The sequence below is a fragment of the Gymnoscopelus braueri genome, assembly GCF_963280865.1.
Source record: "Gymnoscopelus braueri genome assembly, chromosome: 21".
NCBI classification, from domain to species: Eukaryota; Metazoa; Chordata; class Actinopteri; order Myctophiformes; family Myctophidae; genus Gymnoscopelus; species Gymnoscopelus braueri.
Window position 1 is genome coordinate 16,560,503 of NC_137623.1, and position 17,219 is coordinate 16,577,721.

Below are 17,219 nucleotides of genomic sequence, written 5' to 3' on the forward strand. Positions count from 1 at the left end.
CACCTGGATAATGAAACATGAACCGTTACCGTTTCCCTTGACAGTAAACTGCAGCTTTAATAGCAGTGTTAATGCCATTGTGTGTAACTTTGCCCTGTGTTTACATAAAACAATGAATAATACACATTTGTACCAATCTTTTCACTCAATCACTCTATAGCAGCAGTCATGAGCCACTGCTGTAGTGTGGTGGTGTTTACCTGCAGAAACACACTGTCCTCTCTCTGCTGTATTTTGGTGTTTTCACTATTTGATTTGGTAGACAGGGACATTTTGGGGCGTCTACCAAAACATACAGTAAAAAAAAAACAGTGGTGTAAAGTAACTAAGTACATTTACTCAAGTCCTGTACTTAAGTACAATTTTGAGGTATTTTTTACTTTACTGGAGTATTTCCTATTTCGGTACTTTTACTTCTACTCCAGTACACCTCAAAGGCAAATATTGTACTTTTACTCCACTACAATTATTTGAAAACTTTAGTTACTTTGTAGATTTGGATTATTATTGCAAAACATACATTAACCCCTTCAGCCCTATATACATTTCGGCCATTTGAAAATAGCCGCGATGCGATGCAATATGAGCTTGTAGATCTGCTATTTTCAAAAGCTTTTTATACATTTTATTTGTGGTGGTCATTCCGTGACCAAACTTGTGAAATGGGACATTGAACACTTGTGAAAAGGGACATTCTGCATTATGAGTAATTTCTACTTTTGGCACTTTAAGTACATTTTGATACCAATACTTTTGTACTTTTACTCAAGTAAATTTTTAATTCCGGACTTTTACTTGTAACAGAGTATTTCTACATTGCAGTTGCAAAGTAGTGCAGTTGCAAATGTAAAGTTTGCATTGAAACTTTTACTTTTACTTTTTCCACCACTGAGTAAAATCACCAAAACACCACAAGAGGGCAGTGTGTGTCTGCAGGTAAACACCACCACACTACTCCAGGAGCTGATAACTGCTGCTGTAGAGGAAATGATTTATGTAACAGGGAAAAGTAACATTCTATGCCTAGTAATGCACATGGGTAGGCTACTGGTGATGCAGGGAGCATTGATGACCTCATGTGTTGCTAATGAGAACAGCACAATGCCTACAAGATGTATTATGCATTTTAAAGGAAGGGTGTAGATATTGACACTAAGACACTTTGGAATTATTGTGGTGTGATAGTATCAGGGATGGAAGAAGTACTCGCATGTTTACTTAAGTAAAAGTATCAATATCTTATTGTAGAAATAGTCTGTTACAAGTAGGCCTACAGGTTCGGTATTCAAAATTGACTTGAGTAAAAGTACTAAAATATTGGCATCAAAATATATGTACAATATATTTTTACATATATTTACAAAAAAAAAGTACTCAATATGTAGAAGGTCCCATTTCACATGTTTTCAAATGTATAAAAATCCTTTGAAAATAGCAGATCTACAAGCTCACAATGTGACGCATTGTGAGCTTGTAGATCTGCTATTTTCAAATTGCCAAAGTATGTTTATAGGTCTGAAGTGGTTTTGTAATAATCAAAATCTACTAAGTAACTAGTAACTAAAGTATTCAAATAATTATAGTGGAGTAAAAGTACAATATTTGCCTTTGAGATGTAGTGGAGTATAGAAGTACAATTATTGCAGATTGGAAGTACTCCATTAAAGTAAAAATAGCCCCAAAAAATACTTAAGTACATGTACTTAGTTACTTTCCACCACTGGATAGTATACCTTTCGTTGATGTGTGTTTGGTTGTGTTCTATGGATTTAAAATAATTAATTAAAATAACAAATAACAGAGGATCTATGTTCAGTCGTGGAAAAAGTACTCAAATGTTTTACTGAAGTAAAAGTATCAATACTGCAATGTAGAAATACTCTGTTACAAGTAAAAGTACAAAAGTTTTGGTATAAAATTTACTTAAAGTACCAAAAGTAGAAAGCTCACAAGAGCTTGTAGATCTGCTATTTTCAAATTGCTGAAATGTATATACTGTAGGGCTGAAGTGGTTAATGTATGTTTTGTTATAATAATCTCAATCTACAAAGTTACTAGTAACTCAAGTAATCAAATATCAAATAATTGTTGTGGAGTAAAAGTATAATATTTACCTTTGAGATGTACAGTAGTGGAGTAGAAGTAAAAGTGCAGAAAATTGGAAATAATCTAGTAAAGTAAAAAATACCTCAAAACTGTACTTAAATACAGTACTTGAGTACATGTACTTAGTTACTTTACACCACTGTCTGTGTTGCAGTGTGTTCCTGCTTGATGAGCTCAAACTGTAATTTGATTCGATAATGCTGTTGCATGAACACGGAATGACCACCAGAGAGCACTGTGATAATACATGTACAGGTTTGATGGAGTTTGTTGATGAAACTCATTTTCTCTCTCACTTTTAAATGAGTTGTTATGCGGTTTGTAATCCAGTTGTTTATAAGTCTAACCAAGCTAAAACAAATGTAGAATAAATAAGTTAGGTGGTAAAGTTGATTAATGGAGTGCCAGGGTCGGCTTTGAGTTAATAACTAAGGCTATTTTATACTTCATGTAGTCCCACTGCATTAATCTCTCCTTTTATTTATTATTGTCTTCATTACCCATGCATTTATTCTTCATGGCATTATAGTTGCACTCTTATTTTGGAGTTAAGGCCAGAGTCTGTAATGTCCTGAGACTCTATTATATCTAATTGTATTCTGTTAAACAACATGATGTGCATATTATCTTCTGTATTCTGGTGGTCACAGTAGGCTGTTCTGGTTATTGTGCGACTGTAAAAACCCATTGCATGAACAACACACAAGTCACAAATGAGCTGAATAGGAGTCATTAGGCTAATCAACACACACGCACACACACACACACGCACGCACGCACGCACGCACACTTTATCTCATTGTTAAAGTGTGACAGTGACACTTTAAATATTTCTTTTTTGGCTTTTATTGATAGGATGGTAGTCTGACAGGAAATGAGGAGAAATAGTGACATGCAGCAAAGTCTGTCGGGATCGGGACTCGAAACCACAACGTGCTGTCAGGCAGCCTTTGGAGCCTAGGTGCCTGGACCGCTGGCGTAGCGGTCCAGGCACCTACAGTGACATTTTAAACATTACCGTTATCAGCTGAGAGCCTGAGACCAAAATACAAAACAAATTGACAGTTTTTCTCTGTGAATATGCCTGATCTGCTGCTCTTCAATAGATAAGAGATTGATCGTCAGACTAAATCTCCATCAGCTGAAAGAAATCAGTTATACAACAAGGCGGCTTATCATGTAGCCCAGTCAAAGCCTCGGTGAGCCGTAACTTGATCGAAACAATGTATACAAATACAATACAGATTTTAAAAAAAAATGGCTGTGGTGCCTCAGCTACTGATCAAACAGAAGTGATAAAGGAATTATGGAGGAGAGTAGGCACTAAACCATTCAGAGTGAGAGAGTGGACTTCTTAATTACAGCGGCTTTGTCGGGCAACAACAAGGCAGACATCAGCAGAAATGTGCCAGGTATTGATCTCTCACTCTCTCGTTCTCTCTCATTGCACTGTGGGCCCTTTGTAATGCATGGTTATCGCTGGATAGTCCCTCGTCGGAGTTTATGGAAATGACCATTGATTTGAGGCTTTCTTTGGGTTCTTCTTGTGGAGAGTGCCCCGGTGCTTGTGCAGTGGATTGCAGTGCAGTGGATTGCCTACCTCAGTCATCTTTACCCTGTGAATTGCAGCCCTTGACGCCGCTCATTAACACCTGGCTATCTCTTTCTCTGATGCTGAAGAGATGGGAATTAATCCCCCAATAATACAGTAGAGCGTGTGGCATTTTATATGCATTCTGTTCCGGGCACCAAGGCCCGGAACAGAATACCAGGTTAGAATACCACATACATTCACTGTTCAGAATACAGCCTCACAGTACGTTTTAACAGCGGGCGACTCTCGGGCGATCGCCGGCGACATCGTCCAAAAGATAAAGAAAATCCATCTTTCATCGCCCCCCCGCCCACTTCGCCCTATCGCCAGTAGTCGCCGGCTCTCATAGACATATAATGCACTTCCGGAAAATACTATCCTGATCGCCCGCTGATCGCCCGCTGTTAAAACGTACCGTCAGGTTTAAAAGAGGAAAGAGGAGCAGAGATGTGTTTCCTGTTCAATTTCTTTTCTTCATTTTGGCTCAGGGCAGATACTTGAATGACTCATAAAGCTGCAAGGAAAATCCAGGTTAAAAATATAGTTCTTTATTACCACAGTACTATTTAAAATGACAAAATGGTTCCAATGACACCATTTCCAATACTCTACCAGTGTAGCCGGGGAGTGCCACTGGTGTCCAGTGTCCACACACACAGGAGGAAGGAAGTGAGGGGCAATCTAAAGTTTCACTGCCACCTGAAAGCACACACACACACACACACACACTGTCACATTCACACTGTCTGTAAAAATGCACACAATACCACTGTTGTGGTTGTCTAAGCACAGCAAACAGCCAACACAAGCACTAAACCCCAATGACAGGCCTACACGCCCGTGACCAACCACCTGTAGGACTATCAATATGACTAACTGGCAAGACAGCTATAGGAGCCAAATATACATAGTATATTTCTCATATACTGCTATACTTGTGGGAACATTTTGGTCCTCGCAAGTATAGACACACACACACACACACACACACACACACACACACACACACACACACACACACACACACACACACACACACACACACACACACACACACACACACACACAGACACACACACGTATGTGAGAGAGATAGTGTGTCTATAGAGGCAGAATATACATACCTCCTGGCAGTGACGGAGTCGCTCCATGCCGCTAGAGCGAACTCTCTCTCCTCCGTCCTGATACTCCTGGACCTGTCTGCAGCGTTCGACACGGTGAACCATCAGATCCTCCTCTCCACCCTCGAGGGGATGGGTGTCTCAGGCTCTGCACTCTCCCTGTTTGCATCCTACCTGACGGGTCGCTCCTACCAGGTGATGCTGAGAGGGTCTGTGTCAGAACCACACAGGCTCACAACTGGGGTTCCCCAAGGCTCGGTTCTGGGTCCTCTTCTTTTCTCTCTCTACACTACATCTCTTGGTGCTGTCATCCACTCCCATGGCTTTTCCTACCACTGCTATGCCGATGACACCCAGCTGATCCTCTCATTCCCCCCCTCTGATACCCAAGTGGAGGCACGCATTGCTGCTTGTCTGGCTGACATCTCGGAGTGGATGTCGACAAACCACCTGAAGCTCAACCTGGACAAGACCGAGCTGATGTTCCTCCCGGGGAACGGCTGTCCGCACCGAGACATGGCCATCACCATTGATAATGCTGTGGTGACCTCAACTCGGACTGCGAAGAATCTGGGTGTGACCCTGGACGATCAACTGACGTTCTCGGCAAACATCGCATCAGTGACAAGGTCCTGCAGATTCCTCCTCTACAACATCAGGAAGATTCGCCCCTTCCTCACGGAGAAGGCAGCCCAGGTGCTCATCCAGGCTCTTGTCATCTCCCGCCTGGACTACTGCAACTCCCTCCTTGCTGGTGCTCCGGCATCTGCCATCAGACCTCTGGAGCTTGTTCAGAAAGCTGCGGCTCGTCTGGTGTTCAACCGCCCCAAGTTCTCCCACACAACCATCCTTCTCCGTTCTCTACACTGGCTCCCCGTAGCGGCTCGCATCCAGTTCAAAACCCTGGTGCTAGCCTATAGGGCAGTGAAAGGAACAGCTCCTTCTTACCTCCGGGCTATGGTCGATGCCTACACCCCTGCCCGACCACTCCGGTCTGCCACCTCGGGGCGACTGATTGCCTCGTCACTCAAGGGTCCTTCTGGCCGATCCACACAGTCACGACTCTTTTCTGTTCTGGCCCCACAGTGGTGGAATGAACTTCCCACTGATGTTAGGACAGCAGAGTCACTGCCCATATTTCGCCGAAGGCTGAAAACCCACCTCTTCAGGAAACACTACCCTTCCTCTCTGCCTGACCTACTTGTTGTTAACTAGTTGTACGAACGCTTGTTTTCTATTGTTGTATTGTTTATTGGATCTTGTTTAGTCGATACACTTATTTGTTTTAGCTCATGCTCATTTGATTTAGCTATTTTGTCTCATCTGTTTAAGGAAATAGGTAGCTGATATATTGCACTTTTACCTTAGCGCTAGGTATACTCTTGGTTGCTTGTTTTTGCAGAAAATGCACTAAAGACTTCTGGTGATTAGTAGTTTTCGTTCCCTACCTATGTTGAATACACTTATTGTAAGTCGCTTTGGATAAAAGCGTCTGCTAAATGACTGTAATGTAATGTAATACATACTGCTAAAAACAACGAAGTTCTGCTTTGGTGCGAATGAAAGTGACTACAGGTCCAATAGGTGAGGCAAAAAGAGAAATGGTTTGCATGTGGTGACCAACTGATTACAGACAATTGTTCTCTCTTTATCCTTCTTGACTGATTCTTCTCCAGTTTTGCGTTTTGCTAGTGCCTTTTACCATTGTGCTGGGTCAGTGGTGGTCTGGGAGGGGGGGGGTTAGTTAATATAGCGTCACAATCATTTTAACCACTTATTTTATACTTTGGCTATAGCAGATATATGTAGATCTGCTATTCTTTTTTAATTGTTAACCAATGATCTATAGGACGTTATGGATCGGTCCCACGTGGAATCCTATGGGGAGACACAGATTCTCCCAGGTAGCCCATGTACTGTTGTACCCCCAGGTCCCCCAGATACCATGGGTACTTGGGTATTTTTCATGGGTGCAAGCCCACAAATGCACGTTACTTAGAAATGGGGCTCCATTTAAAAGGTATATAAACAGGCATCCCAAGTTCCCAACCATGTAAGTTATTGCCTAGAAGCATTGTTGCAAATGATGCAAAATCTACCAAACACTTTTTGTGCTGTTTACGCACGCACGCACGCACGCACGCACGCACACACACACACACACACACACGCACGCACACACAGAATATTGTATTGTTTTGCTTTCTCAGAGGTTTCTCAGATTTGTTTTTAAACAAAGAGATACTAATTAATTATTGATGTTCTCTTCGTGATATGACCTTCTTTGTGAGCAGTGTTATGCAATATGAAAGGAAGCGTAGAAGGAATCCTTGTTTGTTTGTTTGTTTGTTTGTTTTCTTCACCTTGAACACCAGCAGAGGATTTGATTCATCATGGATGCTATGCAGATTGCATAAATGTGCTTCACTGGCACTTCCGGTGTGTGTAATACTGCTATTATTCACTAATTAATCACCAGGCGCTGCTACCACACTCCCCTGCTTGCACTTATGTATGATATGGGAGATCCCAAAAGGGATTGTGTAAGATGGACCACACGAATTAGAGCACGCACGCACGCGCGCGCACACACGCACACGCACACACACACATGTCAGAGACACACACACATGCCAGAGACACAATATTTGTCCCCCCCAACAAACCCCCACCCCAGTGCCTTTGTTATTGAGCCTGTGATGTGGTTGTGGGTAGTGCTTTCTCTTCGTGAGATGACTGACACCACAGGGACTAGTGTAATCACACGAGTCACCGTAACCTCGCCGGCCCTCTGAGCCTCCGCAAATTGCCGGGGTCACGACAGCGCCATCTGACAGCATATCAAAACCACTCAGCCGGGTCCCCCCGGTGGGCGACAATGGCACCACAACGGCAAGCAGCTGCCAACGGTTCTGAGATAGGCATTTTGAGCTATACAGCAGGGGTCTTCAACGTTCTTGCTGGCCAAGGACCCCTGAGCGGAGAGAGAGAGAGATGAAGCAGGGACCCCCACTACATATTGTATACAATTGCGTTGCACATAAAACCCTTTTCATACATTTCATGGATAGCTTCGTAGACTTGTTTGACAGCACTGTCATCCGTGTTGTGTTGGATTCATGTTAATGTGTATTTTCAGACATTTAACCACTTAAACCGTATACTTAGTAAACTTGACCTTTGGCTCTGTACTTGGTCTGCTCTTTTCCCCTCTACACCAAAACCTCTTTGCTGAAAATAGCCGATCTACAAGCTCACAACGCCTCGCAGCGCAAGGCGTTGTGAACTTGTAGATCTGCTACTTTTGGCCAAAGTTCTCCTCGGGATAGGGATGCTATAGGGCTCAAGTGGTTAATGTAAAAATTATTATCCTATCGCACAAAGATTTGGCGGCCCCCCCTGTAGTAACTCTGAGGACCCCCTAAGGGTCCCCCTGTTGAAGACCCCTGCTTTTACGGTATCGTAAAATCACAGGCAGATCCCCCTCTGGGCCTTCGGAGAACTCGCTCCACCTAACCTGTCAAACAAGGCTAACCTCGCTGTGTCGAGAAACTGATTGGAATTACATACCGTAGGACCTTGACGGCAAGAGTACACTTTTGTTCATTTCCACTGAGCTGTCAGTGGGATCAGGTGGCAAGGACGCTCCGCTGGATATGAAGCCAATAAGCAAGTGCTATTCGCAACTGCAGTTCTCATCGATGGCCCTAGAGGGTGTCGCTATTTCCCCTCCTGCTGGCTGCAGAAGGATTACCTCGCCATTGATTTCAATGGGGATTTTGACCAGACTTTACACTTGGTTTTATTACCTTTAGTAATCATTGTCATAAATACTTGTCATAAGTCTTCTTTCAATGACCATGATTATGTGTTTTTGTAAATTATGGTCCCATTAACTTTAAAATTGATGATAAAGTAGGCTTCTAGGGCTTCTACTGGCTCTACTGAGTGATGACCCCCGCTGCCCTTCCAGTCAGTAGCATTCTCTCCATCAATATATCACAGTAAACATAGCTATGTCATTTCAATAGTATTAACACGCGATGAAAGCAGTTTTGCTGAATATATACAGTACATACAACCATTTTTTTTAACCCTGCCCTTTGCCTCACAATGGTTTGAGCCACTGCCTCCCACCCCCCCAAGTTGGGACAACCCTTCAGATTACTACTGTACCTATCAATTTCCCAGTAGTAGGCCTAGCAGTAATAATGTTAAGAATTGCTCTTGAGACAATTTCATGTAATTGTCCCCTCCAAAGTTGATATGAGATTCGTATTCATATTGTAGGTCCCCAGAACAGGGATGCTTTGAGGTTCAAGTGGTAAAGTATGCAGAGAGCTGCCTTTGATTATATGCAATGCATCGCATCACTTAGTCATTTCTCCCCCATTTGACTTTACACAATGTTTGTCAAGCGAGCGTCCTTGTCTCGCTGGCGCTGCACACGATTGCTATCTGTAGACTTTATTGAAATGCATAGCATTCTCCAACCCCATTTTCATATATAACCACTGGAGACGATTTCATTGAGTTATTGTGTGGAGCCATTGCATAATCCATTGCACACGGGTCGGACCGTCCCCGGCAGTTAAAAGGACATGATTTGTCGTGTACTATGCCTGAACTCCCGTGGTATTCTACCCTGGCCCTAAACACGAGCTGCCATTCCACTTGACAGTGAACACTCTCTGGCCCGAACATAAACAACGGCTTTTATTGGCCCCGTGAGTGTGTGAGCCTCCAATCAATGCTTTGTAAATCATCGCCCCAGGAGGCACGCATACGCCGGCACGGCACACTGGGCTGTTTTGCTTAGCCTCCGCTGGCCCGCACGCCACTCTCTCATTAATATTGCAGATGGATGACGGCAGATCCCATGTAAACCCATATCATTGTGTGAGACTGGCCAATACTGCCCTTTGTTGCCAACAATGGCAGGAAATTTGAGCGCAAAGTTCACACAAGGAGGATCGGTCCACCTTTTGTTCCATCACTTAATTGAGCGGCAAATTTGATCCGTCATTAAAGTTTGACACATGTCATTCAAGAATGGTATTTATTCCTGAGGTTCCACAATACAACTCGCCTCGCTGCCTGTTTGTATTAGTTTCACTTAATGGGTTGTGAGCCTCTGGAGAGAAGGCAGCGATCCAAGTTGAGCAGCATGCCGTAGAAAATGGAAAGTGGGACAGGTGTGCAGGTGCAACACAGAAAGGCAACCTACTCTCGTGTGTTACTTTGGCTAGCCTGATTTATTGTATATTTGTAGACCCTACAGTATGTCTGCCTAGTATACAATAGTTCATAGCCATTTCATTATATCCTGCTCTACCCAAGGACCCCAATGTGTAGGGCTGTCACGATTATTACATAATCGTCTAATCGCAATTATTTGAGATAATCACAATTATTTTGCATAATCGTCATAATCGTTTCCATGTTGAAGAATGTTCATACATTTTCTAACATTTTCCAAATATAGCAGAAATAGCAGACTACTAGACTACGCAATTATTTGTATGACAATTAATCGTCAACTTAAATTTCATAATCGTGACTGCCCTACCAAAGTGTGTACAGCATCTTTAATTATTCTCTCTTCATTATCTTAATGTGCCGTGTTTGTTGTGTAGAGTCTAGACTCTCAGTCCGATGATTGATAAACTGAAAGATGAAGGGTCTTGATAGAAAACCCCTGCCCATCCATAATTTGTGCGCTGTAGATTCAAGATTGATTGCTTTGATGCCAGGCTTTGGCGCCGCCAGACAACCTTCTGATTTGAAGTTATCATGTAATTTTCAAAACAGCAGGCGTCTGCTTTGATGCCAGTCCTTGGTGCCAGCCAGTAAAACCTTGATTTGAAGATGTCATGTCATTTTGCAGCACAGTAGGTGACAGACTCACAGTTTTCATCTTTGAGCATGTTTTTAATTGAGTGTGATTAAAGCCCTTAAAGTACAATTAACCTTTGGGTAGAGGTTTGATTCTATTTAGATTTTATTCATTAGCCGGTTGCCATAGGAACCAGATAGTCTTCCTGGGGTCCACATTAAAAAACTAAAACAAACAAATACCGTTGCACATACAAAATTATTAATTGTCAATTCTCAACACACAATACATAATCAACATAAAAAATATAAATAAAAGAAAGCAGAATAATAATAATGAAAAATGAATAGGCCTACCACAATAATCAGAAATATGAAAAACCATTATTAATTATATTGAAACTAACAAATAAGACAGCTGAACTTACATGTGAGAAAAAGAAGAGGAGGAGAAAATAATTCACAGCGATAAATAAGATTTAAGATCCTTTTTAAAAGTTAATCTACTGTAGATGTCGTAGAGGTTTCAAGGCAGGTTATTCCAAAGAGATAAAATTACCCATAAATAAAAGATCTCATTAAAACTTTGGTTCTTGGACAAGGTTTACTGCTCATGACTGACTTGAACAGCACAAGTGTATTGAAAGACAACACTATTCTCAGCTGTAAGCCAGGAGAGGCAGGCATGCATAAAGCTCACATTAGATCAGGATTCTTCAATGTTTTTCAGGTCAAGGACCCCTGAGCTGAGAACCCCACTCCATATTGTATAAAATCATGTTGCAGATTAAACTTTTTCATAGATAGCTTCATAAACTTGTTTGACAGCACTGTCATCAGTTTATATTGGATTCATGTTAATGTGTATTTTTCAGACATGTATCCACTTAAACCGTAAAAACTTGACCTTTCACTCTGTACTTGGTCTGCTCTTTTTCCCCTCTACACCAAACCTCTTTTCCGGAAATAGCCAATCTACAAGCTCACAACGCCTCGTAGCGCAGGCGTTGTGAGCTTGTAGATCGGCTAAAGTTCTACTCAGAATAAGGATGCTAGGGTTCAAGTGGTTAATGTATTTAAAAAAAGAGTTCCTATCACACAAAGATCTGCCGGCCCCCCTGTTGTAACTCTGAGGACCCCCTGCTGAAGACCCCTGCATTGGATCTTAGTGAGCTTGTCTTCTGGACAACCTGGAGCTTCCTGAGGTCACCACTGGCAGCAGCAGGTGACCACATACAAGGGATAATTGATGGCGAGCCGGTCATTGTTGAGAAATAAACCCCGACAGGAAGATTAGATCCTGACGCGAAGCGAAGGGATCTAATCATCCTTATTACACGGCTGCTTAATAAAGAAATTAGTAAATTGACCCAAAAGTAACAAAACTAAGGATTTCATTGCGTACGGTAATGAAAGTAGTCCATTCAATTATGCCAGGTCACGGTGCGTCCAGTGCAACGCGTCGCCTCGGAAAACAACAGGAAGTGTTGATCAAAAATAATCAATTGTACTGCATTGTCTATTTCTCGCTAAAATATTCTTGAGAGCAACGTTTAGCTGTAAATTATATTGTGTGTTTGTTTTACATGGCTACTGTGTTGGATACGGCACAGGTGCTCTGAGCCTTTGATTAGACAGCGGTCTGTTATTGAGCTCAGCCTCATTATTCAGAAATAACACACAGCTGTAATCAGTGATTGACCAATCAGAATAAGCATTCAACCAAGCCGCGTAATACATACAAGTAGAGATACAAGGTTTCTGCCCGACAGCAACAATAAGCATGCATAATATACACATGGTCTGTATCTGGTCTGACTTCATTATTTATGTCCTTAATTATGTATTTATTTGGATAATTGTTTATGTTGTTGCTTCTTCTCCCAATGTAGTCGTTTGCAAATTGATTCCTTCCCTCACACATCAGTGTGTTGTCACTGCTGTTGTATCCTACTAACTCACTAGTGAGGAGCCCCCACCCAAATGTGTATTATTTAACCCATTAAGACCTGAAGCCTAATTCTACATGTCTCCTAAATCTCAACAGTATTCTGAAAAACGTATGTTTCTTACATATGGTGCTCAATCTTTTTCATGTCAAGGACCCCCAAAATTATATGTATTTGGCCGCAGACCCCCATCAAAATATTTTGTTCCAGGGACCCCCCAGAAGCAAAGATTTGAGTTACAAATGTTCGCTTTAAAAATATATATATTCAAAGATTTGCACCCATTTTCACGATTTTTCAAAAATAGCAGATCTACAAGCTCGTAGCGCGGCACTCGGTGCCGCGCTATGAGCTTGTAGATCTGCTATTTTTGAATAGCCCAAAGTGTAAAATAATGCTTTTTAGCTCAAATCTAAAAATGACACAGTTCCAGGTCTTAATGGGTTAAGACGTATTTGCATTCATATGTTCAGAATATGCATGCAGACGACATAGAAAGGTGCCACCAATTTGCATACTGACAATGATCGCTGCGATTACTCCCTGCGTGATTGATGGACATGTCATTGTGCCAGAAACCACCTTGGGAAATGTGATATGTGTTTATGTGTGTGTGTGTGTGTCTCCTGTTATCAGACAGAGCATATTCCTGTAGTTAATCTTCCCAAATGGAGGTGTTTCACAAAGATACCCTGACATCCAGCAGGCTTGCCATGAATTTCATAATCATTTTCCCCAGTGACGTGAATGCGACCAGTGAATGCGTCACATTTCAAATTACGTGACTCTGTTGTGATCAGAAGGTCACAGGAATGGAGCTTTAGTTTGTCACATTTTTCAGAATACAAGAATGTTTTTTCTTTTCTTTTTACATGTCTTGCCATGGCTATACTATGATGCAGGACATGTGGTTGGGCATGAACTAGCAACGTGAAACTGCCTGATCGCCTTAATATTGTCTCTGTCTGGTGTAAACCAAAACATCTGCTTGTAGCAGATCTACAAGCTCACAACGCGGCGCTTCGCGACGCATTTTGAGCTTGTAGATCTGCTACTTTTGATGCTTTTGTGTGACGCTGTAGTATGATCAAGTAGGCCATTAAATTAAACACAAAGAGTTGAAATATGGAGATAAGAGGTTTCTGCCCGACAGTAACGATATCCTAAACCGGGGTTTGAATCCAGGTGGTTAAACATGCCTACTAGCACAACGAATCAGACCGATGACAAAGCCTGATTCATACTCGGTTGTGTGCTGTGTCACACACCAAAAATTTACCTTAAATTAACATAATGTGCACTTAGTGTTAGTTGGGCAGCAGAGTCATTGTGGAAAGGAGGAGTTCAATCATCAACACGTGTCCATGAGCATGACACAGATCTGCTCGCTGTTATTGTCACTATAGTTCAGTCAGGAACAAATAGAATACAGATTCAAGATGTTCCCTAAATTTTGCTCAGCAGCATGCTACGCAAAATCAGGGAACGCTATGCAAAACCCCCCTCAGGTATACAAGAGCAGGCCCATAGCAAGATATTTAATCAGAATTGACTTGCAAACATTGAATTCTAGTTTACTTTAGAGCCATGCACACATGGATTTCAGTTCAACATTCAGTTTAAACGTTTGACTAATGCAAGACTCTGAACTTTAAGGTGGAGGCTGGGGTGGTGGAGGCAAGCTTTTGCCAGCAGCAGCGTGTGGCAATTGAAAAGCAGAGATGCAGTGTAGGAGGGAGACGTATTTAAACGGACCGCCTTGTTGAGGGAATTAGGTGTGATTGGTGTGTAGAAAAGCGTAGCTGATTGAAAGCAATCAGCAGACTGACAGCTGATTACATTGAGGCGTATATGACTGCCGTGCATGAACGTGCCCTGCATGAACTAACGCCATGCTTCATATATTGCTTATTGACAGGATTTAGTATCGTCTTAACCCATTAAGACCTGAGGCCGATTCTACAAATGCCTTCTAAATCAGTAGTTCTCAAACCTTTTCGTGCCAAGGACCCCCAAATTGATATATATCTGTCCTTCTCTTGCAATTCTCTGTTAAGGACTTAAAGATCGTTGACTTTTGCTGTCAGACCCCTATGGATAAGTCCAATAACCAAGCGTAGTTTGGGGCCGGTCCATTCCAGGCCAAATCGGCCGGTCAAACAAGCCAATAATAACGTGGCATGGGCCAGCCTGTTGCTCACAGACTGCAGAGTACAGCACAGAAGGCATGATTCTTTAAAAGTGCGCCACAACGGTCTGTTCTGCTGCAACTCTACGGCGCTGTAGTAGTGGTTCTCAAACTTTTTCGTGTTAAGGATCCCCAAATTAATATGTATTAAGGCCACGGACCCCCATCTGAAAAGGTTTTGTGCCAGGGACCCCCAGAAGAGAACATAATCCAACTCAATTTTTTTATTTTTTTTTCAAAGATTTCTTTGAAGATAAAAAAAGAATAGCAGATGTACAAGCTCGCAGCGCAGCACAACCACCTGGAACCCCCCTCCATGGACCCCTGAGGGTCCCCAGACCCCACTTAAGGGACTGTTTGGTTGTTTGGACTTTAGATCTGAAATATGATGGTGCACTAAGGAGATATAAGAGGTTATATCTATAACTCACAACACAACACAACACATCGCGGCCGCCATACTAAAGAGTGTAAGCTAAATGGCTTAAATTTACATTCACTCATTGGAGACACAGCACACAACGTTGCAAACAGCTTTTTCACATACAGTACTATGTATTATTCCATCCTCATTGGACCAAATAATCTAGCCCAGGGGTCTTCAACGTTTTCAGGCCAAGGACCCCCTAGCTGAGAGAGAGATGAAGCAGGGGCCCCCTCCTCTATATTGTATAAAATTGTGTTTCAGATTAAACTTTTTTTGTTCTCTTGGTCTGCTCTTTTTTCCCTCTACGCCTCTTTGCCAAAAATAGCAGATCTACAAGCTCACAACGCCTCGCAGCGCGAGGCGTTGTGAGCTTGTAGATCTGCAATTTTTGGCTCAAGTTCTCCTCTGAAAAGGGATATCAGGGTTCAAGTGTTTAAGGTTAAAAAAAAAATCATAACACAAAGATTTGGCAGACCCCCTGTAGTAACTCTGAGGACCCCCTAGGGGTCCCGGACCCCCTGTTGAAGACCCCTGATCTAGCCTGTTGGTGTTTACCTAGAACAGTCAATAGGCCACCGTAGGCCTTTATCGCAGCCTATAAAAAGATAAGTTTAATAACAGGGCAAAGGGCGCAAACATGGATGGATGCTTTATTCGTTGTGTAATTCTCTCTCTCGCACGCTCCGCACGCGCACGCAGGCACGTACATACGACGGCCTGTCTCTCCCTCGCACAAACACACACCCATTCCCTCCCATGTGTGGACATGATTTGCCGTGCGTGTCCTTTTGAACTGTCAAAGTGAGCGTGGTTGAAGTTGAAGCCAGCTGCTGCGCTGTGGAAGCTCATCACCTGTCCCTGAACAGACCAGAGCAGGTTAAAGTGATGAATCTGATCCAAGTGCCTGACAAACGCCTGCTGTTCAAGGCAACAGTTCCATTAATATTCAGATAAACCCGTTGCCTCCTTCATGGAGGAGACAGGAGAGCACTAAAGTCTGCTTAAGTCGAAGAATAATTACTCTGACTTTCCCCTCTCACACTCCAATGACACGTAGGTGATATTGCAGTGTTGTGGAACCTGCTGTGATTGCTGTATGCTGTGTTAATATACAAAAAAAAAGGCTCTATTAATGCAAAGTGGGTTTCTTGGACAGACACAAGAGCCTGCTGTAACGGATCTAGTTGAATGCCAATTGGCACATTGGATGTATATGACAGCTTTTATAGATTATTGTGTAACCTGGGTGAACACCTATGTAGAAACCCAGCTAGGAAGGTGGTAGAGGAATGGCCAGAGACATTTTCTCTAAACCAAAACAAACCCCCAAAAGAGGGAGAAACAGGAATCTAATCTTGACCGTTTCGACCTGGCTGTTGTTACTGCACTTAAAACAACAGCCACTTGTCCGCCCGGTGTCCCCCAGGGATCGCTGTATACTGGGTCCAGTGATGGAAGAAGTTTGGTATTCAACATTTACTTGAGTAAAAGTAAAAAATACACTTAAAGTACCAAAAGTAAAATGACTCATTATGCAGAAGGTCCCATTTCACAACTTTTCAAATGTATAAAATGTTTAAAAATGCCTTTGAAAATAGCAGATCTACAAGCTCTACAAGCTGTAAGCTTGTAGATCTGCTATTTTCAAATGGCCAAAGTGTGTATATAGGTCTGACATTAAAGAACATTTGAAGTACTCTATCAAAGTAAAAAATATCTCAAAATCTTATTTATAAGCACTTGAGTACATGTACTTAGTTACTTTCCACCACTGGTCTGCGCATGTTCTTCTCCTGTGATGTGTGTATGGCCTTTGCCAGGGTTTGTGTGTGCCTGTCTTCTATTGCTGTGTGCTGGTTAGAGGCTGGAGGTAATCAGGGGATTAGAGGCACACAGTGTCTCTCCCCAGAGCATTCCTCCTCTTCCTTCCACCTGGGCCACACTGCTGGGCCATGGCCACAGAAGAGCATTTTGGTTTATTTACGTTTGCACTGCTTTA